Consider the following 7,914-nt stretch of genomic DNA (forward strand, 5'->3'; position numbering starts at 1 on the left):
TGGGTTACAGTCATGATAAATGTATTCAATTGGTTGGGAGGAGATGTGTGCATTCTTGATAGTGCATGTTCTTGATAGTGCATTAGTAGTGGATTTATTCTGCTTTAGTTTGTTCTGTGATGCTACCACATTATTGCTGTCTAGAGAGGCCACAGCACAATGAAAGTGGGTTAAAAATAAATCAGAACATTTGGGTCCCTCCAAACATCCTTTTTATTGAACAGCCACAATGATTTGTACTCATGATACTGTTGTGGCAGTCCTATGTGATTCCACTTTCAATACTGTTTGCACCTGTAAAGGTATCGGTTGGTTACATGGCATCATTTCCAGTCAGTGAATATTCTGTAACTTCCTGCTGATCTCCCACCAGATGTCTTAGTGAATGGCACCATAGCACATATTTCAAAATATGTCAGTTCATTGCGTACATACTGAAGTACAAAGGAAGAAAGTAAACAGCCTGTATAAAGTAAAGAACAATCATGCAAGCTATGTGACATGTTGGGAAATAGTAAGTTCTGTAACTGTGGGAACTGTTTGAATCTCTCTTCTCAGAGAAATGTACCTGTTGGAGTTTATGTGTTTGCCTTAAGATTCACCTTTGCTGAATAACTTTTTTATATTGCTCATTTAAGAGAAACCAAATAAAACTCTCAGAAAGAGAGCAGAAATGGACTTCAGGATTGTTGTTGTTTAGTCGTTTAGTCGTGTCTTACTCTTCATGACCCTATGGACCAGAGCACGCCAGGCACTCCTGTCTTCCACTGCCTCCCGCAGTTTGGTCAAACTCATGCTGGTAGCTTCGAGAACACTGTCCAACCATCTCGTCCTCTGTCGTCCCCTTCTCCTTGTGCCCTCAATCTTTCCCAACATCAGGGTCTTTTCCAGGGAGTCTTCTCTTCTCATGAGGTGGCCAAAGTATTGGAATCTCAGCTTCACGATCTGTCCTTCCTGTGAGCACTCAGGGCTGATTTCCTTAAGAATGGAGAGGTTTGATCTTCTTGCAGTCCATGGGACTCTCAAGAGTCTCCTCCAACACCATAATTCAAAAGCATCAATTCTTCAGCGATAAGCCTTCTTTATGGTCCAGCTCTCACTTCCATACATCACTACTGGGAAAACCATAGCTTTAACTATACGAACCTTTGTTGGCAAGGTGATGTCTCTGCTTTTTAAGATGCTGTCTAGGTTTGTCATTGCTTTTCTCCCAAGAAGCAGGCGTCTTTTAATTTCGTGACTGCTGTCACCATCTGCAGTGATCATGGAGCCCAAGAAAGTAAAATCTCTCACTGCCTCCATTTCTTCCCCTTCTATTTGCCAGGACGTGATGGGCCCAGTGGCTATGATCTTTTTTTTTTATGTTGAGCTTCAGACCATATTTTGCGCTCTCCTCTTTCACCCTCATTAAGAGGTTCTTTAATTCCTCCTCACTTTATGCCATCAAAGTTGTGTCATCTGCATATCTGAGGTTGTTGGGATTCATCCAGTTCAGCCTTTCGCATGATGAATTCTGCATCTAAGTTAAATAAGCAGGGAGACAATATACAGTCTTGTCATACTCCTTTCCCAATTTTGAACCAAACAGTTGTTCCATATCCAGTTCTAACTGTAGCTTCTTGTCCCACATAGAGATTTCTCAGGAGACAGATGAGGTGATCAGGCACTCCCATTTCTTTAAGAACTTGCCATAGTTTGCTGTGGTCGACACAGTCAAAGGCTTTTGCATAGTCTTTTTAAAATAATAATAATAATTTTTTATTAGTTTTCCATACAATTATACATTTTTATCCAAATTTCAACAAATTGTCTCTTTTTGAACTTCCTTCAACGTCTCTGAAAATCATCCATATTTATATCTTTAATTACACATTCCCTTCATTCGTAAACTTCCCTTCCCCAACTATTTCATATTAACAATACTTCTCTGTTTTTACAGTGCCTCTTGAAATCCCACTAGCGTTGTGTTCATGTCACATACATTTTTCAGATAATCTACAAACTTTCCCCAGTCTTCGATGAACTTTTGGTCTTTGGTGTATCTAAATTTCCCAGTTAGTTTGTCCAGTTCCACGTAATCTGTCAGTTTCAATCTCCATTCTTCTATCGTCTGTATTTCCTCTTGTTTCCATTTCTGGGCCAACAGTATTCTGGCTGCCGTAACTGCATATTGGAAGAGTTTACAGTCTTTTCTTCTTATTTCCTTTCCTGTAATCCTGGCCACTGCTGAGTTTTCCAAATTTGCTGGCATATTGAGTGTAGCACCTTAACAGCATCATCTTTTAAAATTTTAAATAGTTCAGCTGGAATATCATCACTTCCACTGGCTTTGTTATTAGCAATGCTTTCTAAGCCCTATTTGACTTCACTCTCCAGGATGTCTGGCTCAAGGTCAGCAACCACACTACCTGGGGTGTACGAGACATCCATATCTTTCTGGTATAATTCCTCTGTGTATTCTTGCCACCTCTTCTTGATGTCTTCTGCTTCTGTTAGATCCTTACCACTTTTGTCCTTTATTATGGTAATCTTTGTATGAAATATTCCTTTCATATCTCCAATTTCCTTGAACATATCTCTGGTTTTTACCATTCTGTTGTTTTCCTCTATTTCTTTGCATTGCTTGTTTAAGAAGGCCTTCTTGTCTCTCCTTGCTATTTTTTGGAAATCCGCATTCAATTTCCTGTATCTTTCACTATATCCCTCGCATTTTGCTTGCCTTCTCTCCCCCGCTATTTGTAAGGCCTCGTTGGACAGCCACTTTGCTTTCTTGCATTTCCTTTTCATTGGGATGGTTTTCGTTGCTGCCTCCTGTATAATGTTGTGAGCCTCCATCCATAGTTCTTCAGGCACTCTGTCCACCAAATCTAAATCCTTAAACCCGTTCCTCACTTCCACTGTATATTCATAAGGGATTTGATTTAGATTGTATCTTACCGGCCCAGTGGTTTTTCCTACTTTCTTCAGTTTTAGCTTGAATTTTGCTATAAGATGATCTGAGCCACAGTCAGCTCCAGGTCTTGTTTTTGCTGACTGTATAGAGCTTCTTCATCTTTGGCTGCAGAGAATATAATCAATCTGATTTCGATGCTGCCCATCTGGTGATGTCCATGTGTAGAGTCATCTCTTGTGTTGTTGGAAAAGAGTGTTTGTGATGACTAGCTTGTTCTCTTGGCAGAACTCTATTAGCCTTTGCCCTGCTTCGTTTTGAACTCCAAGGCCAAACTTGCCAGTTGTTCCTTTTATCTCTTTATTCCCTACTTTAGCATTCCAATGCCCTATAATGAGAGGAACATCCTTCTTTGGTGTCATTTCTAGAAGGTGTTGTAAGTCTTCATAGAACTGGTCAATTTCAGTTTCTTTAGCACCAGTGGTTGGTGCATAAACTTGGATTACTGTGATGTTAAAAGGTCTGCCTTGGATTCGTATTGAGATCATTCTATCATTTTTGAGATTGTATCCCAGTACAGCTTTCGCCATTCTTTTGTTGACTATGAAGGCCACTCCATTTCTTTTACGGGATTCTTGCCCACAGTAGTAGATATGATGGTCATCTGAACTGAATTTGCCCAATCCCGTCCATTTTAGTAAACTGATGCCCAGGATGTCAATATTTATTCTTGCCATCTCATCTTTGACCACATCCAACTTACCAAGGAAAGTTGATCGGAAAGTCGGTGGTTCGAATCCCCATGACGGAGCAAGCTCCCATTGTTCAGTCCCAGCTGCTGCCAACCTAGCAGTTCAAAAGCACGTCAGAGTACAAGTAGATAAATAGGTACCGCTCCGGTGGGAAGGTAAACGGTGTTTCCGTGCACTGCTCTGGTTTTGCAAGATGCAGCTTAGTCATGCTGGCCACATGACCCGGAAAAACTGTTTGCAGACAAACACCTGCTCCCTTGGCCTGTAAAGTGAGATGAGCGCCGCGACTGGACTTAACTGTAAGGGGTCCTTTACCTTTACCTTTACCTTTACCTTTAATGATGAATAAACTAAGATCCCACATCTTCCACACAGTATAAAGGTAAAGGGACCCCTGACCATTAAGTCCAGTCGCGGACAACTCTGGGGTTGCAGCGCTTATCTCACTTTACTGGCCAAGGGAGCCAGAATTTGTCTGCAGACAGCTTCTGGGTCATGCGGCCTGCATGACTAAGCCGTTTCTTGTGAACCAAAGCAGCACACAGAAACACTGTTTACCTTCCTGTTGGAGTGGTAACTACTTATCTACTTGCACTTTTGGCGTGCTTTCAGACTGCTAGGTTGGCAGGAGCTGGGACCAAGCAATAGGAGCTCACCCCGTTGCGGGGATTTGAACCGCCAACCTACCTTCTGATCAGCAAGCCCTAGGCTCTGTGGTTTAGACCACAGCGCCATAATTCTCAATCTAGGCTGTTTTGTTCACTTCTCCTCTTTAATGTTTCACCAAAAAAAACTGTGTGTAGGATGGAGAATTCATTTGCAAAGATCGGGGGGGGGGGGAGGGAAAGTACTTCAAATAAATATCTGGATCTATACAGATAAAAATACAGTAATTGACGAGTGTATCTGAGTCCTGAGTTCTGGCCCCTCAGAGTTATGGCACTCAGGTTTCAGAAATAGATGCTGTGGAAGCAGAATGTGACAGAGAACGTGAGCATGGATGTGCGTGCTGTTTTGACCCCGTGGGGTTTAGGTTTGATGAGGGCCTAAGCTACTGAAGGTAATGGGAATGGGGCCCTTTATATGTCCAGCTGTCCTTTGTCAACAACAAATTGTCGCTGTTTTTTGTGTTGAATATACAGTGGAACCTTCCTTTAATTTTTTTTTTAGGGGGCGGCCCAAGAGAGTGGGGCCCTAAGCTACAGCTTGTTTAGCTTATACATAAATCCGGCCCAGCTCATGGGTCCTGACATCTGTCCCTAGGTCATGGCATCCAGCTGGGTCCCAAATCATGGCATCTAGCTATTAGAATGATGTGGCCTGCATGACTAAGCCGTTTCTTGTGAACCAAAGCACATAAAACACAGACATAGCATGATAATCCAGCCTGCCTTAGTCCATCAGAAACTCTCATAAAAGTTAGGAAAAGGAGGAGCTACTTTTGATGTGTACTGAAAAGGATTTAATGTTGTGGTTTCCTCTGTGGTTTGAGGGGTAGAGTGTTAAACTCCACTGGGATTTTGAGGAATGATCAAAGTTTTCAGCCTGAGAGCCAGAATCCTTCCTGGGCAACTTTCCAGAATGAGCCCCACAGCTGCTAACATTGGGCAGTTCAGGACACCTGTCTGCAACTTCCTTCCTTCAACATTGGCGCTCATTATTATACCTGGATGTCATCCACAGAGTTGTTTGCCACGTTGCTTTCGAATTCCAGTATTTTATCCCACACAACCAGTGCTATTTTTCAGGAAAAAGAGGTGCCAGAACTCAACAACTCCCTTGTTCTCTTATAATGGCAATGGTGCTCAGCTGAGAGGGGCCAGAACTGAGTTCCAGTGAATTCTAGCTGAATAAAAGCCCTGTGCACAACATGCATTGAGTCCTGCATTGAGATAGATGATATAGAGATAGATGATATAGAGATAGATGATATAGATAGATAGATAGATAGATAGATAGATAGATAGATAGATAGATGATAGATAGATAGATAGATAGATAGATGATAGATAGATAGATAGATAGATGATAGATAGATAGATAGATAGATAGATAGATAGATAGATAGATAGATAGATAGATAGATATAGATAGATGATAGATAGATAGATGATAGATAGATAGATAGATATAGATAGATAGATAGATAGATAGATAGATAGATGATAGATAGATAGATGATAGATAGATATAGATAGATGATAGATAGATAGATAGATGATAGATAGATAGATAGATAGATAGATAGATAGATAGATTAGATATAGATAGAAGTAATTAGAGCCTGCCATAAGCTTTGCCTATATTGATTGATAATTCCTTGTTCTACTGATCTTAGCAAAAGGGTGAAGCTGATTTGCTTGAGAAAAGAAACATTTTGCAACAGATTGGGCAAGGAGGTACCCTGTCAAATTCCTCACATCATGTTCTTTTGCTTCTATGAGAGAGAAGTTAATGTGTCCTCTGTCTTTTGGCCTTATTTCAAAATATTTTAGGGCTGGGTGAGGAGAACTTGCATAATTTTCCAGTAAGCATTTTTCAGTCCTCAGTGTTGAATAAAAGAAAACATTGCAATGAAATGCAAATATTGACTTAATATATTGACTTATGTTCCTGTTCACCGTGCTATGCTGGAAAAAAAGATGTTGCTCACCATTCCAATTTCTGAGTGGTGTGAGAATCCAGGGGTTCCATGCTCTTACACAGGGTTCAGTGTCCTTGCAGTGAGGGACAGCGGAGACTGTGGTGGGGGCTCACAGCATTAACTCCCCAAAAGGTCTCGCTTCTGCCACGGTCACAGACTTGGATTCCAGCAGAAATCGAGTGTGGCTCCCCATCTCTGGCTTCTATCTTCAGCCTGCTTCCAACTCTCACATACAACTTAGACGGCTCACTGGGTGACCTTGAGCCAGTCATCATCTCTTAGCCTAATTTACAGTACAGGGTTCCAGTGAGGATGAATTGGGGGGGGGGGGGAACCATGGACACTAACCTTGAGATCCTTGGAAGATAAAGGTGGTATATAAATGTAATAAATAAAATAAAAATGAATTAAAGTAATGACTTGAGGATGTTCCCCATGAAAAAAATCTTGAAGGATCTATTTTGCAATCATTATGGACAATCAAAGTTTTCTTCCTTGTTAAAAAGCATTCTTACCGTACTTTTCTGTGTATAAGACTAGGGTTTTTTTTACTAAAAAATAATGTAAAAAGGCGGGTAGTCTTATACACAGGGGCACACATGTTTTCTGGTACTCCGGAGGACAGGACCCATACCAGTGGATTCAAATTACATGAAAATAAATTCTTATAAGCATCAGGAAGTATTTTCTGATGGTGAGAGCTGTTTGACGGTGGGACAGACTCCCTTGGGAGGTTGTACATGACCTTGGAGGTTTTTAAGCAGAGTTTGATTGGCCGTCTGTCAGGGATGCTTTAGCTGTGATTCCTGCACCGCAGGGGGTTGGGCTAGAGGACCCTTGGAATCATTTCCAACTCTAGTAGTCTATGAATTGTAACAAATGAAATAGGCTGATTTTGTGGGGGAGTTTTTATTAAACAATATAGTATTTTTTATATTTTTTTTTTTTTTAGAAGTAGTATTTAACTGATTGGGAGTGCAACAGCTGCACAGGTTGAAGGAGGACATATAGACACTGTGATCTGTTTGGGGGCTCTTTGTGTATGAATCTACAATTCATCAAACAAAGGTAGAGGCAGAAGGGAAATCTCTAAGCTGGGGCGAGAGGAATGTAGGGGAAATCCCCCAGGCATGCAAAATAGGTATTGCTAGTTGTGATGTATTTCTCTTTCAAAGAATGCCTTTACCTTGTAGGACATTCAAGGTGAGCATAATTGTTTGCAGTTGCATAATCTGCCTTCCTGGGTGTGCTTTGTTGATTGCTGCCCTTGGTTCATCACATTTTCTCCAAAAATAGGGGTGGATGTTGTGATATATGAAATTATTTGTTTGACAGAGTTTGCATTTCCACAGTGGAGCAGGCGATTAATCCATATTGCCTATTTAGGGTTTAATTAGGGTTCAATGTGCTTGAAGGGGATACATGATTGATAAATGGCACAGGCCTGTAGATCAACCCTGCCTATCCACTGTATGTCCACCAAAATCTCCTGTTTGCTAGTAAAGCTGAATTACTGTGTAGCGAAATGATTCATGTCTAAAATGTGTGCCACCAACATGAAAAGTTTGGAAAGCTCTTGATTAAGCCACAGGCATAGAGAAAACTGCCCAGCTCAGCTTAGCCCAAGT

Source organism: Podarcis muralis, chromosome 8, assembly GCF_964188315.1.
Source record: "Podarcis muralis chromosome 8, rPodMur119.hap1.1, whole genome shotgun sequence".
Classification (NCBI taxonomy): Eukaryota; Metazoa; Chordata; class Lepidosauria; order Squamata; family Lacertidae; genus Podarcis; species Podarcis muralis.